This window comes from Protopterus annectens, chromosome 8.part0 (assembly GCF_019279795.1).
Source record: "Protopterus annectens isolate FY-2018-M chromosome 8.part0, PAN1.0, whole genome shotgun sequence".
Classification (NCBI taxonomy): domain Eukaryota; kingdom Metazoa; phylum Chordata; order Ceratodontiformes; family Protopteridae; genus Protopterus; species Protopterus annectens.
The window spans coordinates 972,015,096-972,031,977 of NC_056741.1; positions in this window are offsets into that span (position 1 = coordinate 972,015,096).

Consider the following 16,882-nt stretch of genomic DNA (forward strand, 5'->3'; position numbering starts at 1 on the left):
AGGAGAGAGGAAGATTTTTGAACCCTTCCAGTCAATGGATTTTTTCTTCTTTGCTGCTAAGACTAATTTGGTGACATGTTGATAGTTAAGGATCTTCACAAATACTGGTCTTGGAAAAAGATTGTTAGATGCTGGTCTTAGGGCTCTGTGAGCTCGTTCTATAATTATCTTATCTATGAGGGGCTCTTTGTCCAGGAAAGTAGAAAAAATATCAGAGATGTTCTCTAGTAAATCCATTTGTTCAATATGTTCTGGGATACCCCTGATGATAAGGTTGTTGTGTCTGGATCTGGCTTCAAGATCAATTAATTTCTGTTGGATGGACTTTATGGAAGTGTCTTTATTTTTTTGATCTATGAGTAATTGATCAATTTTAATCTCATTGTCCAGTACCTTTGCTTCTGTTTTATCCATTCTGTTTAAAATTTTGTCAATGGATTCATTAAATGTTTTAATCTGCTGCGAGATACCTTGGATTGCTGTCTGTATGGGCTGCAGAGCTGTCTTCAGATCCTCCATATATGGTGAGTCTATTTTATCTTTTGATGTTAGAGGTATTGCTTTGGAAGCCTCTTGTTGTTTGGTAGTTCTGAGCCTTTTCAGGGTTCCTTCTTTTTCTGGGGAGGCTATAGCTGAGAATTTAGCTTTGGTGGATTGAGTATCCATGTGATCTAGCTCCTTCGACAGGTTTATGAGAGATTTTTCAATGAGAGATTTTTCAGTGCTATTTTTTTCCACAGGGATACTAGGCCTCCAAGGCCTAGAGCACATGTAGACCAGACAAGCAGCAGACAGACAGATAAATCAAGTACAATCCTGTACCGCAGACCTTCCGCAACCTCTCCAAAATGCACGACCAGACTCCAGGTAAGTTAATTGATAGCTTAGTAAAGAAATTATACACTGTGAAGAGTTTGGATCCTTAAGATTTGTTGTTGTAATTCAGGTGAGTGGAAGAGCTATGTGGAGACACTGCTTATAGGATGGCAGCCATTTTGTTCTCCCCAGACTTTTCTACAAGATCAGATTATTAAGGATTTCTACATTTTAGGCACACAATAAAATAAATAAAGACTAGGCAAAAACGGTAAAATAAATATCCAGGCCACCAAATGGAGACAAATCCTTTTAATACCACAAAGATTAGTGCTTTCATCTTGTAGCAAGACTTCTTCGGATAACACAAAATATACTTCACATTACTTATAAATCCCTTTCAATTAAGCACAATTAAAATGTAAAGGCACATAAGTCTAATGCACAATTTAAAACTAAAAACATGTATACAGATTAAATGCATACATAATCCTAAAATTTGACCATATAGGTAATGACATTACCAAGATACCCTAACTAAACGACATGAAAATAAATATAAAATTATTAAATTCTGACTGCCTTGGCTGTTAATACTGGCTTAATAGTTATATATTCATTTAAACCAGGAAACATTTTGGACCTCAGCCTAAGCTGCCATTTTAACTCCCTATTAAGCAGTACATTTTTAATATCACCTCCCCTAGAATTCATTTTTACCACATCAATGATGCCAAATTTGAAGCCAGAGAAAGAAGAACACACTACAGAATGTTTAAACACAGCACTAGTTTCCTTTCCATTCCGTATATCATGTAAGTGCTCATACATTCTATCCTTCAAAGCTCTCTCTGTCTTTCCAGTATAAAATGCAGGGCACTTTACACACATAGCCAAATATACTATCATCTTGGTGTTACAGTTGCCTTTGCAAAATCTCACAATACTGTTCATACCATTGTCTAAACATATACAGTCCTTCTTGATAATATAAGAACATTGGCTGCAGTTGCCACATTGACTAGTTGCCTTTTTTACTATTCTATTATACTTATCCGCTTGTTCTAAAAGTCTTTTAAAATTTTTCCCTGTTTTAAAAGAAAATATTGGTCCACTACCTACTACTATATATAACTCTTTGCTAGTTTTGAGCATACTCCAATTGGCTCTAACTATGTGAGTAAATATGTCAGAAAATGTGTTAAATTCTGTAACACATGCCCTATGGAATTTCTTATCGTCTTTTCTTTTTACAAAAGTATTCAAAGGTTGCCCCAACAGACCCTTATATTTTGTACCCCACCATCTATAAATTTCATCTAACACATCCTGTACCAAATCTTCAGGATACCCCCTTTCTGCAAATTTCTCACTGAGGAATGTAAGTTCCCCAACTAATTCATCTTTATCAGAGGTCATCCTTGTGGCCCTAACGGCCTGACCTTTAGTAAGGCTTTTTTTCTTCTGAAACTGAGGGTGGTGGATAGTATAATGCAAATAACTGTTGCACCAAGTACTTTTTCGATAAATCCTGGATTTAAATCCATTATTAGTTTGAAAAATAGTTGTATCAAGATAGTTAATACTAACATCATTCCAGGTGTGTGTAAAAGTGAGGAAAGAAGTACATGTGTTTATATATTGCATAAACAATTCCATAGTATGCTTTGTCCCCTCCCATAACACAAAAATACCGTCCAAAAATCTCAAATAAAAATGTATATTTTCCTGGAATGGGCAATTGAAGACAATTCTATTCTCCCACTCCAACATCACAAGATTGGCATATATGGGGGCACAGGCTGCCCCCATAGCTACCCCACTGATTTGCTAGAAATACTCCCCCTGAAACTTATGTAGTTGTGGTCGAGTACCACTTCCAAAAGTTCAAAGGTCAGCTGAATTTGATCTTTAGATAAAGTGGAATATTTGTGGAAACTATCACTAAAAAACTCATACCCTTCATGTCTAGGGATACATGTAAAAAGATCCTTAACATCAATTGTAAGGAAACTACAACTTTCACTCCATGCATCCTTAGTTAACTTACTTAAGAATTCCCAAGAATACTTAATTAAATGTTCGGTTTTAGCTGTAATTTCCTTAGTGCAATGATCAACGTACACTGCTAAAGGGTGGGTCTTAGAATTCCTAGCTGACACTATGGGTCTGAAAGGTGGTTCTTTCACTGATTTGTGTACCTTAGGTACCCCAAAGATGTTGGGAATAATAGGGTTAAGTTGCCTCAAATAGTAATGTGTCCCACTATCTATTCTGTTTTCTAACAAATATTCCTCAAGTAAAGAATCAATTCTCCTATACGCTATATGAATTTAATTTTTTGATACAGGACAATAAGTACTGGTGTCAAGCAAAATATTTGTAATTGCATTGTTATATTCTTCGATACCATACAATACAACCCCCCCCTCCCTTGTCAGGCTTCATTATACAAAATTCACTTTGTGACTGTAAATCACAAAGTAACTTCTGTTCCTCTTTGTCTAAATTATAATGCTCCGTTATCCACCTATTCTTTGTATGTACTTCATATATTTCATCTGTAACAATCTTTTCAAACAACATTAAGGCTGGGTGGAGGGGTGGGTTAAAAGTACTACTTCTAACTAATTCTGTATGGCATCCTTTGTTTTTTTAAAAAAAACATACTCAAATTTAACTTCCTAAGGTATAGTTTAAGATCAACCAAAAGATTATCTATATCACCATAATTTGATTTAACAAACTTGAATCCTTTGGAAAAAAGATTGAAGTGTTCCTTTCCCAGGGTATGTGATGTATAATTTAAAATCTTAAATCCTTTATATTCACTAACAATACCTTCAGTGCCTACAACTACCTCTAGTTCTCCTTCTTTACCACTTTTTTCCATCCATGACTCTCCCCAAAGGAACTGGGTAGATGTCCTGGATCTGATGGATATCTGGTCTTGTTGGCCAGCCATTCTGACCTTCTTGATAATAAAAAAATACTCATTGTGCTCAGAAAAGGAGTCCAGTTCATCAAGTGGCCTGTTAGTGGCACCTTTCGCTGTCACTTCCCTAACACACTGAGTCTCCCTTTCCTCTGTAAACAATCGTGCCATACCATGTTTATTTTTGTTATAAAAATTCGTATTATCCTTGTTATGAAATGGGCCTGGGTATACTTTACCAGCACCATATTATTGTTTATCCCTCACAAACTTTTAATGTTTCCTAAGGAATATATTATTGATTCTCTGGTCAGTCCTAGACAGAACTTTCTTATACAAGTGCTCATAATCAGAAAACAACATATCTTTTAAAATATCACCATTCAATTTGTTTATATCTTTATGTAGTACTGACAAAGCTAGATCATTGTGTTTTATCAATTTAACAATCAACCCCAGCCCACATTCATCAAAAAAACAATGAAAGTCATTCAAAACTTCTTGGGAATAGGCTATGCCAAAAGGATATTTAAACATTCTCAGTCCTTGTGGGACCAATTTGTGATTAAGACAACAGTGCAGATATCTATTGCCAATTTGTAAACATTTAAATTTAAACAGTTTTTTTTTTCGAATGTATAAATCATATCATTAAGAGTAGGCACATCTTCGTAATTCAGCCCATAACCATAAGCAATATTGTCAGAATTGCCAGTAGTGAAAGCAGCATCAAAGTCAAAATTATTTTCCAAAATATCATTAAAGTGCACTGAATTATGTGAATTATAAAACTCAGTGCCCTTAGTGTTCGAAATAGAATCATTTTCATAGTTGCCCTGATGAAATTTATAGAGGGTGGGGTACAAAATATAAGGCTCTGTTGGGGCAACCTTTAAATACTTTTGTGAAAAGAAAAGATGATAAGAAATTCCATAGGGCATGTGTTACAGAATTTAACACATTTTCTGACATGTTTACTCACATAGTTAGAGCCAATTGGAGTATGCTCAAAACTAGCAAAGAGTTATATGAAGTAGTAGGTAGTGGACCAATATTTTCTTTTAAAACAGGGAAAATGTTTAAAAGACTTTTTGAACAAGAGTTGGGAGGGTGACCTAATGGTTGAGGTGTTTGCCATACAAACACAAGGTGCAGGGTTTGAGTCTCACAATGAATAATTGGCTAGGCTTAAAATGGCTTGCAAGGGCAGTTAGCTTAGTACTAACCTATGAAACTAAGTGGATGGGTATAATAGAATAGTAAAAAAGGCAACTAGTCAATGTGGCAACTGCAGCCAATGTTCTTATATTATCAAGAAGGACTGTATATGTTTAGACAATGGTATGAACAGTATTGTGAGATTTTGCAAAGGCAACTGTAACACCAAGATGATAGTATATTTGGCTATGTGTGTAAAGTGCCCTGCATTTTATATCGGAAAGACAGAGAGAGCTTTGAAGGATAGAATGTATGAGCACTTACACGATATACGTAATGGAAAGAAAACTAGTGCTTTGTTTAAACATTCTGTAGTGTGTTCTTCTTTCTCTGGCTTCAAATTTGGCATCATTGATGTGGTAAAAATGAATTCTAGGGGAGGTGATATTAAAAATGTACTGCTTAATAGGGAGTTAAAATGGCAGCTTAGGCTGAGGTCCAACATTTTTCCTGGTTTAAGCGAATATATAACTATTAAGCCAGTATTAACAGCCAAGGCAGTCAGAATTTAATAATTTTATATTTATTTTCATGTAGTTTAGTTAGGGTATCTTGGTAATGTCATTACCTATATGGTCAAATTTTAGGATTATGTATGCATTTAATCTGTATACATGTTTTTAGTTTTAAATTGTGTATTAGACTCATGTGCCTTTAAATTTTAATTGTGCTTAATTGAAAGGGTTTTATAAGTAATGTGAAGTATATTTTGTGTTATCTGAAGAAGTCTTGCTACAAGACGAAAGCGCTAATCTTTGTGGTATTAAAGGATTTGTCTCCATTTGGTGGCCTGAATCTTTATTTTACCGTTTTCTACATTTTAGTTACTCTGGTAGTTAGTTCAGAGGTCTAAAGCTCTGGCTTGATAATGAGCTTCTTGTGGCAAGGGTACAGAGTTTAAAACTTTTTGCCTTCATTTTCCTATACTGTGACATTGAGCAAGTCACTTAAACAGACAGTGCTATGGAACAGTTGTGAATTTGGATTAGGCTCCTTAATGGTCACCAGGATTAGATGTCTGATAATTATAAGCCTGCTGTTATTGTTTGCCAGCCATTCCCTATACCACAGTAGATCTAGTTAAGGAAATGTTATGGCAATATCACCAGTGCACCATTGATTTTAATACAATATAGACAATTTATGGCAATATCACCAGCACACCATTTTTAATGCAAAATAGACAATTTATTCTTCAAGGACAGTAGGCACTGCATTTGTACATGAAGCACTAAAATTCAAAGTTATTTGCAAACAGCAGCCTCTGTGTTAGTAATAGTTCTCTTTAATGTAGAATTATTCAGGTGAGTTTTATTTTTACAGATACTGTGCATATTGGCTTAGCATATTGTTATCAGGTAGATAATGTTGCTTATGCTTTCATAAATACACTTGTATGCTACACATGGCTGGATCTTCTGGTGTGGTGTTTTATACAATTTCATGAAGTTCATCCAAAGCTAACAACAAAGTACATGTAATTTATTTCTTCATGCCAATGAAGGGTGTACATAGTGTCCATGGTCAACAGAGTAGCTATAACTGCTGGTAAACGTGGGGGCATTCAGTGTGGGTGAATGATTCTTATACTTTCTTCATCTGGTTATTTTTAAAGTGTCATTAATAAGACTGTGGAGTCTGCATGTCCTCCCCACAGTCAAGTGAATTTAAAGACATGCAGGTAGGTGCGAGCGTGTGTGGGTGTGCCTTCCTTGAAAGTTGGGCACCAGGCTGGAAACTCGACACCGTAAAAATTCACTGCCAATCATCAGCAGGCCGGAGTTCCGCTGTGGCAACCCCTAACCAGGAAAAGCTGAAAGAAGACACATGGCTAGTATTAATGTGTGCCTGGGACTTAATTTGAAATACTACTGTGGGTTTTTGTGAAACAAATTTGAAATGTGGTAATTTTTCATTGTTATTTATTTATTTTTACACAGTCCTCTGAGAGGAATGTAGTCAACAATGTAACTATAATTACTGGGTTTGGGTGATGTCTGTATATAAAAATGACCCTGCTAAGCTGATAATGTTTAAAGGTCATTAGTCTGTCTTTGTGGATTTGTGTGCATTTGTGTAAACCAAATTGGAATATTTTACTGTAGCCATTTTTTTATCACAATCAGGGATGTGTTGTATACAAAGTCAATTTAGTGGTCATAATTTTTGTGTATGGATATTAGTGGATCATAATGACAGCAGTTTGAGTGGCTTTTTATGGTCAAAATGTTCTGAAATGGGTACTCTTGTCATAATTGGTTCATACATTCTGTTTTACTGCTTACTGGAAAAAAATGTCCAAAACTACAAATTTAAAACACACTCTAACAAATGTTGCTTTACTAAACAAAAAATGTAACTTATAACAATCAGAAAGGTGAATCAAATAATACATGCATTTATGCATGGTCTTAAAAATATGTACAGGTGACCCATGATTTGAAAACGGCCTGGGGGCCAAAAGTACATTTTATCTGCCACTAGCCATTTTTTCCTTTCTAAATAACAGAAAGATAAACTGTAAATAAAAATATATAAGTGACCTGATGTTAATATCTTCTGTCCCTCTTCTTTCTGTTGAAGTGAATCAGTTTCTGTCAGTTTTGTTCACGTGCCTCTATTTCTGCTCATATCAGTTTCTCTTGTATATCTGTCATCCTTCACTGGTTGTTGAAGCATTTGATGTACCACACCCCAGTTGGGTGACTGCAAAATGTGGACCTTGCTGAAAACCCTTTCTACTCTACCTTTATATTTTCATTCAACTTTTTTAGTGAGATTGTTTTTTTGTTAAATACTAGATTTAAAAAAACTTATTAAAAAAAAAACATTCACTGGAAGGCAGCAGAAACACCACGAGTAAAATAATTCAAATGTATTCACAGAGATTTAGTGCTTTCAGCCAAAGACTTCATCAGAATAAAAGGTGTAGTAAAAAACACATTTAAATACACTCATAAAAAATCAGCACTTAAATAATTGACCAATCAACTATCAGTTCCAATTCAGTCTATAGAGCACATTTAATTAATGACATTTTGTATGCAATCTGGCCAGTATTAACAAATATGCTATTCTAAAAAAACACTTTATACAGATGCTTTCATTAATACCAGGATATTGGTCTTGTTTTCATCTTAATTTGCTAGAAAGTTTCTCTTTAAAGAATTTTATTTTTGTAGTTATCTCCCTTCAAATCTTTTGTAACTAACTCTAGGACAGCAAAATAAAACTTTTTAACAGACTTACATACAGTGGAATGCTTAAATAGTGCATTACTTGTGTCTCTTTTCTTTATAGTATATAAGTGTTCCTTTATTCTAGCACTTTGTTGTCATTCCTATATAAAAGGGTAACACCAGGAGTATATAGCAATATACACTCTGCCTGTGCTGTTACAAAGTGTTCTTCTACTTTAATACTTCTGTCCATAAGGGGGCAGCATAATGTAAGGACTTTCCCAAATGTAACTGCAGCTAGTGGAACCCCCCCCCATTAAAACATTCCTAGATTTTTATCAGTATGAATAAATCTAACAGATATATAATCAGTCTCTGGAAACTGCTTAATAGACCTAGCTTTTTTAACATAAAAGCTTGGTTGTTTACCTATTTTCTGACTTAGGTCAAAATTCCCTTTAAGAATATTCCAGCTATTCTATCATATTTTCCTAATGTTATTATCATCAACTGTCATAAGTAAACATAAACTGTTTATGTAGTTTATACTGTAATTCTTATCTGAAACCATTCTTGCTAGTCAGCCCTGCATGTAATATAGGAGGAAAGACAGTTTCTCTTTTAGATGTAATTTCTTCTGCTGTTCTTTGCAGTTCACTCCTGTCATAGCCTCTATCTGCAAATAACCTATGTCCTCAAGACCTTCCAAAAAATCAACCTGACTAGTTGCAAGTTGAGACATTCTAATCATGTGTCATCTTGGTATGTTCCTTTTTCATAAAGGGTGGATGTGCACTAGTCTTGTGCAAATAATTATTAGAAAACCACTCTTTCCTAAAATTCTTAGTGCCAAAGGTTCTATATGTATTATTTCAAAAAATACATGCATCCAGAAAATGTACTTTAGTACCTATGTTACCTAGATGAACGTTAGAAAGTTACTACTTAAATTAAAATCTGTTACGAATTCCAGCACATTTTCTTCTACAGTATCATTTATAAAAAAATACGTCATCCACAAATCTTTTGCATATTTTCACATGCTATATAAAAAAGGCAAACTTTGTTAACACTGGTCCCCAGATTCATGAAACTCTGTGCAAGAATATGACTATTCTTGCACAGAGTGGTTCATGTCCATTTATAACAGCAGTGCGCCTTGCATATTCATGAAGGTGCGCCACTGTTTAATCTATACGGGCATGAACCGAGAACGAGTGCAGGGGGCATGTCCTTGTAGTGCATGGACACTAAACACACCTGCTGCACTCAGAAAGTGCCATATGGCACATTCTAAGCCAAACTGGCATAGTGCTCTGATAAACCACTGGAAAGTGGTTACAATAAAAGGAGTTGTGTTAACATACATTTTCTGAAGGATATGAAGTATTAAACTCAAATATTGGTCATCAGGGCTCTCAACCTCTTAGAGTAAAAAATCTGGACAAAGCCTAAATTGATGGGGGGACAAATAGGGACAGATGTTAAATATTGCTCTCACACACTTAGAAAGTTGATAGATAACAGTATATGTATTGGCAGGAGTCCCTGAAGGGTAGAAGTCTGAAAGCCAAATCAATTCCAGTATTTCACCATTGCAGTCCAACGTAGTTGTCAGAATACCACAATACACACACATATAACCTAATAATATCATAATAATATCTAAACTTTTTTTTCCAGTAGCCTAAAGAATGTTTAAGTGCAGGCAAGTGGGTGTGCATGTTATGGCCGTCCATATAGCACAGCTTAAACATCCCACAGGAGCTCAATGCAAACAAATGGAGCTTCCAAGCTAAGGTAGTGTAGTGGTTAGAGTCATGGCTTTATATGCAGGCATTCATGGTTCGAGTCCCAAGACAAACAGATCATTTTCCAATGTGAAAGTAGTGTTACAATTATATAAGTAAACTTAAATTATGTAGCAACCTTTTTTTGTCAACCAGGGTAGTGTAGCAGTTCCAAAAGTGAGATGTTAGTGTAGAAAAGATGTGAAAACCCCAATATAAACATATAGTCACACAAGAATATAAGTTAATGAAAGCACATAGGGGGATTCATGGAAGGTAAACGTAAAATGATAATGTGTATATAAATATTATTTTATAATAAAAATATATAAGTATAATACGCTTAAACATGCCTTGGGCACTCTGTATCCTTCAGACCTTGTTCTACCCAGAAACAAAATAGTCAGCCCTGCCAAGTCTCTAACCCAGGATGCTGTCCTTTACAATCACAGCAAACTGCTGCTACACCATCTGAGCTGTGGCAAACTGCAATGCTTTAACAAGCATATCATGGATTCTGGTCATTTAACATTAATAATAAAAAAAAAAAAAACAACAGTCCCAAGTGTCAAACCCATGATCCTGGGCACAATAGTCTAGGAATGCACTACTACATCATCTGAGCTGTAGGAAATAATGCTGTTTTTTCAGACATATCATACAATAGAGGCATACAACATTAGGGAGAAAGCTTTGTGGAACCAGTCTTGTGTTGTCTACAGACATACACACACAGTAAAGGTGTGTGTCAATGGTGTGTACAAGCAGGATTGAAATATATGGATTATGTTGTGGTGAATGAAATGATTCAGGGAAGTATTAGTTAGCAAGGAATGTATTGCCGTGTGTGTGTGGTTTCAGGATTCAGGTAAGGGGTAGGTAAAATGTGCCATCATGTGAAAGTATTGCTGTGTGTGTGTGTTGTGATGTTGTGTTGAATGTGAATGTGTGTGTGTGAAATGTGCTGCCCGTGTGTGTTATGTGTGTGACAGTGTATGTGTGTGTGTGTGTGTGTGTTGTGTGTGTATGTGTGTGTGTGTGTGTGTGTGTGTGTGTGTGTGTGTGTGTTGGTGTGTATGTGGGCTGTATTGTCTGTGCAAATTAGTAAGAAGTAACATGACTGGTTATGGACATGACTTGTGTTTAAACTAGTGTGAAGAAGTGAACTCAGATCACTTTTTATTATACATATACAAAGAGAAACGTGTACAAAAAAAAAAATGCATACAGAGAACATAAATTAATGTTTTTAAGAACTAAGCCCAGAAACGCCCAAAGAAATAATATAAACCAGTAAAAAAAATATTGAACAGATATTTCTTAAAAAGTCAGAGACAGTTTATTAACTTTGTGCAACTTTACAAGTGAACATTTTGATTCCATTTTATCTGCAGTTTTCTGATATTAATTTGAACCCATATTTTTGAAGAGCACCATACTTTATACATTTGGCATTTTTTTTCATTTCTGATTTACTGATTTTTATTTTTGTAATTAGCTTGTTTTAACTAATTCTAGATTTTATTTTTTGGAGTTAAAGTTATGATGAGTTGATGCAGAGCTACACTTCCTGCTCCAAATGAGCATATCACAGGGACTTATTCACCCTTGCTGTACAACTGCCTATTTTGATTGTGTATATCCAGTGTGTGGTGTAAGTGACCTGCCCCAGCTAGCCACCTACGGCATATAGGGAGTCTCTGGCAAACCCTGCTCCTTTGCTTCCAAATTTCAGAGAGCCTAAATTATTTAAACACCACCATTTCTGAACTTGACCTAGATTTTTTTTTTTGTAGTAAGTGATGCTATGGTGAGAGTATCAACTGAATTTGGGTCTAAATTATTTTTTTTTTTAATATTGTGTAGTTTTATTGCTAATTTTTTGAAAGTAGAAATTTGTTTGTATTCCCTCATTTTGGCATTTTATTCGCTGTTTGTTTTAAGAGGTTGTCAGCTATCTGTCTATTAAATGGTTAAAGAAGAGTCTTGTTCCCTAACCTGGCTTTGTTCTGTTAGTTTGTGTGGTATTTCTGCATGACTGCCATGCATGGTTTAAGACCAATATTTTTATTTCCTCATTATTCAAACATTTAATAACAACAAAATAAATGTTGCAATGTTTAAAATGTACTTTAATAATGTTTTCTTTTTTCCCAAAGTTAAGAGATACATTCTTAGAGGTGCAGAGATTTTACCATGGTACACAGAGCTGTTGGAGCTAAAGTTGTGAGCTTGCGTTAATTTTTAGTGCTGTGCTGTTGCAGGAGTTTGATAGTACAATTTCTGGGTTCACAGCAAGCTGCCGTTTTCTTGCAGTTTGCTGTGGGTTCTTCTACAGCTCTGTAGGTAGTTTATTACTGTACTGTGTAAATGGTGTGGTCTTTGTAGTCCAGGTTGGTGAATTACTATCTACCTGTTTTGAACAGTGTTGATCACATTGCCATCAATATTATATTGCAATTTTACTTTTTTTTTTAAACATTTTTTTCAATATTCCCTCTTCACAATTTATTCCTGCAATATTTTGTACATGAACTTTGAAAATATCTCTGCTGGTTGTGGGTTCTTCTCCTTTATGCTGAACCCATTTACTGTAAAGTTGTATATGTGGATTTTAATGTTACAATTATGTAGATGGCATTTACTAGTTCAATTGTTGCATGTAGATTAGATATGGACTGTAGAAGTTTGAGTAGATTTTTCTGATGGAAATGTTGTTTTTGGGATGTTTGTCATTATTTAGACAATTATTTTGTTTCAAAATCAAAAAATAAAAATTAACAAAATGTTATTTAAAAATGTGGGTGTCAATAAATATAATGTTGTTTATGTATATAATTTAAACCATTTGCAGATTGCATATCAAAGAGATTACAATGTGTGTTGAAATGTGAGGTGCCTATTACATTTGGTGCCTATGATTTTAATCATTTTGTTTTTAATGGTGTATAACATTTTCTTTGAATTTACTGGAAAATGTTCAAGTTTCATTTATTGAGTTTCAAGGGGCAGACTGTATTTAATTGCTAATCTAGTTTTTATTGGTATTACTGCATGTTCAAAAGAAAACATGGCAATAAACACATGTTGTGCTGTGATTTAAGAAAAAAGTCAATAATGACTGACGCTTAGAATTCAGAAGTCATCATAATGAATGAAAAATGCTTTCAGACGTCATAATCTTTCTTAAAAATGCAAGTTAAAGCAAGACCTAGTTTTCTATCAGCACATGTGGTTTTTACACAATCATATTTTTTGGTGTTGTTTTGTGTAGTCCCAAAATAAAAATTTTTTGTCCAAATTTATATTATTACTCATAATCTCAATATCAAACGCCAAATCACTTTATAGAATTCTCTCATACTCTCCTCTCCTAATCAATGTCCCCCAATCAAAATGCTCAAAATGTTGCTTACTATATATATAATTTATAATCAAAATAGCAATTTTGTTTTTAAGGTTTACTTTATTTCCTGTGATAATATTGATCAGAGTTCTGCTAAGCTTATTTCTTATTCAATTATGCATGTATCTTGTCTAATTTTGTCAGCTACTACTCAAAATTTTTTATTTTATATTTTTGCCAACAAATTTTTTGGCTTTTTTTGTGAAATTTTACTTTTTAAATGCAATTTTATAATTTGCATCATAAAAAAATTAGTTAATCATAAATTTGTGGTTTTCTGGATTAAGAGTGGTTCAGAAATTAGGGTACTGAAGTTAAACTACTTGCGAATCTATTATATTTTCTTTCATTAGCACTAATAAAAAAAAATGTCTTATTTTCTTCTTTTTGCCTATTTTATTTATGGGTTTGTTGCTCTAAGAGGTTGGAAGATAAATAATGTTGTGTGTGTGTGTGTGTGTGTGTGTGTGTGTGTGTGTGTGTGTGTGTGTGTGTGTGTGTGTGTGTGTGTGTGTGTGGTGGCCCTTGTGTGTGTGTTTGTGTGTGTATATTTTTTTGTGTGTTCATATTTTTTTGTGAGTCGCTGTCAAATTGTTGATTTATCCAGATTTTGCATTATATTTTTTGTCTAGACATCATACTTCCATTGTTTCAGACTACCAAAAATTGAAACAAGAAACAGACAAATTATTCACGGTATTTCTCCTACTAAAACACGTCCTTTAGAAAAAATAACCACTAGCAACTTCAACGTTATTCTTCTTTATATATCTTATTTGTTTTCATTCCCTGTTTAACTCGTTTCGCTAAACGGTAGGTTATAGTGTGTGGTTTGTGTGTGTGTGAAGTTAGTAGTTAGTGGTAGGTAGTGGTTAGCATCATATAAACAACCTGTACCCAGTACAAGAAAACCAAAAAGAAAAAACCTCTACCCAACTACTATGCTGCATTTTCAAAGAACTGACTTTCAGTTTCATTTTTCAATTCAATCAAGGACCAGGAGTGAATCTAATCTATATTATTACTGAAGAAGAGGCATTACAAATGCTGCACCGCTACATCAAAAGAAGCGGAAACCATGAATTACATATAATGGCAAGCTTGGCTGGGGGGGGGGGGTTTGAGAGCTGTGAGTACAAGTTGAAAATCCTAGAAATCCCTGCACACACACACACACACACACACACACACACACACACACACACACACACATATATATATATATATATATATTTTTTTTTTCCTTCCTTTATATTTTTATATATGTATATCAATATTATGACTGTACTTGTTCATATATATGTTTAATCAGACATATGTATATATATATATATATATATATATATATATATGTGTGTGTGTGTGTGTGTGTGTGTGTGTGTATGTGTGTATGTATGTATATAACACGCAGTGTAGTTATACCTCAGAACAATCCCTCTCAACCTGTTAGTGCAAGAAACCTGTACAAAGGCTGTAAAAGGGAGGGGATGGGCGACATATAAGGACATATTTCAAATATTGCTGTTATAAATGAAGGCATTTGCTGCAGCAACAGAGTGCATTTCAGCAGACAACTACTGAAGGATAGGAGATGGAAAATGTAATGTTATGTCATTATTTACTGACATAAATCCTATCATTGCCATGATTTACCAGACAGATACAAATAAATTGTGGAACTGACCAAAAGTATGGGTCAAACATCCGGACATTCTGTGAAAATCCTGGCAGTGGAGAGGTATGCTCAGAACTCCTTAGTGTAATGAATCTGGACCAAGCTTGACAAAGTGGGGGGACAAAGGCATGAAAATAGGGACATATCCAAAATACATCAGTAGCTGAGAAAGTTGATGTAGTAACACCATATGTCCTAACATATATCGACTAAAATATCACAATTCCAGGACTCAATTGCTTCCCATTAGTTAGTGACCTCAATCCCCACATCATCCCACTGATGTGTCAGGAATATGCAATAGTTATGGTGACCAAACCAAAGATATAGGCCAGATACCTGGACATCCTACAAATATGTGGACATATAACAGTAGGGAAACTACACTGAGCTACTGAGCAATGTTCAAACTACAATCAGACTTACATAACATTGCCCAAGTTCAGCTCTTGGGCTGTACACATGCATTAGCAAATATAACAGGTACTACAGGGATGTAACACTACTGGAAAACAGACACTGGTGTGAAAGTGCATGCCCCCAGAAAATTGCATCACATTCACGGTGACATACCAGTAAGCAAACTGAACACTATGGTATAATGACTATGTGAGCAACAAAATCCCATTTTCCACTCACACATTACCCCTACATATACTGTCCCAAGTCACAGTGTAGTGGGAATCATGAGGTGTTGTGGGACATGTCACTGTCTGCATGTACAAACATATAAAGGTGATAGGGAACCAGAAACTGGAACAGCATGCACAGTCTGATAGAAAGGGCCCATGACACTCACATGTACCCCACCCTGCACAGCCCAAATAACATGTACACACTACACTGCTACACAATCCTGACAGTCTTTTAACAATAGGCAGACATATGCAGACCTCTCAAATGTACAGTTTCCCACAGAATGTATAGACACAGGACTCATATCTAAGGCCGCTTCCTTGTTATATATCTGGGGGGGGGGTCTATGATATCACTGGGATGGTAGCAGGAATGAATGCAATAAATAATGATACTACATACCTCTGAACCTCTTACTGAATGAAATATAGACAAAGCCTGACATAACTGGGTGACAGAGGCCCAAATACAGGGGTATATTGGACAAATTGCTGTGATCAATGTAGACAGCTGCTGGTGTTACCAACTTCGATGTAACAAATCTGTTTTGATGGATATGAAGTCAGTAAATCCAATGGATGTTAGCATATACTGACTGCATTCCCCATAGTATCCTATTGATTAGCCAAGTACAACAACTGTCTGGGGAACAGACCAAAATATGAGCCACACATCTGGACAGGGTCTAGGCCTTTGGACAGTGTAGAGGTATGACCACAGTGATGTAACAGAATAGAAATCCCCTGACAGTTGCCAAACATGTCACCCAACACCTTATGAAGTGCAGTAAGACCAACATGACACTCACCCACATCACCTCTGGGAAATTACCCATGTATATTCAAATACAGCATGTACTACAGGGATGGAACTGTAGTGAAAATCAGAAAGTGGTGCAAAAATGTCCACCCAAAACATTTGCAACACAGTCATAGCAACATACCAGTACCCACAATGAACTCTAGAGTAGAACGATTGTCTAAACAAACATATCCTGGTTGCCAGGCACATACTACACCAACATATACTGGCCCAATTCACAATGTACTGGGAATCCTGAGGTGTTACAGGACATTTCACAGTCAGCCCGTACAAGTATACAGACATAATAGACTGCCAGCAGCTGTAGTAGCATGCAGAGTCAGATAGGTAAAGGATTATGGTACTCACATCTTCTACCCTCCCTACCCAGCCCATCAAACATCTACACACAACACTGCTACACAA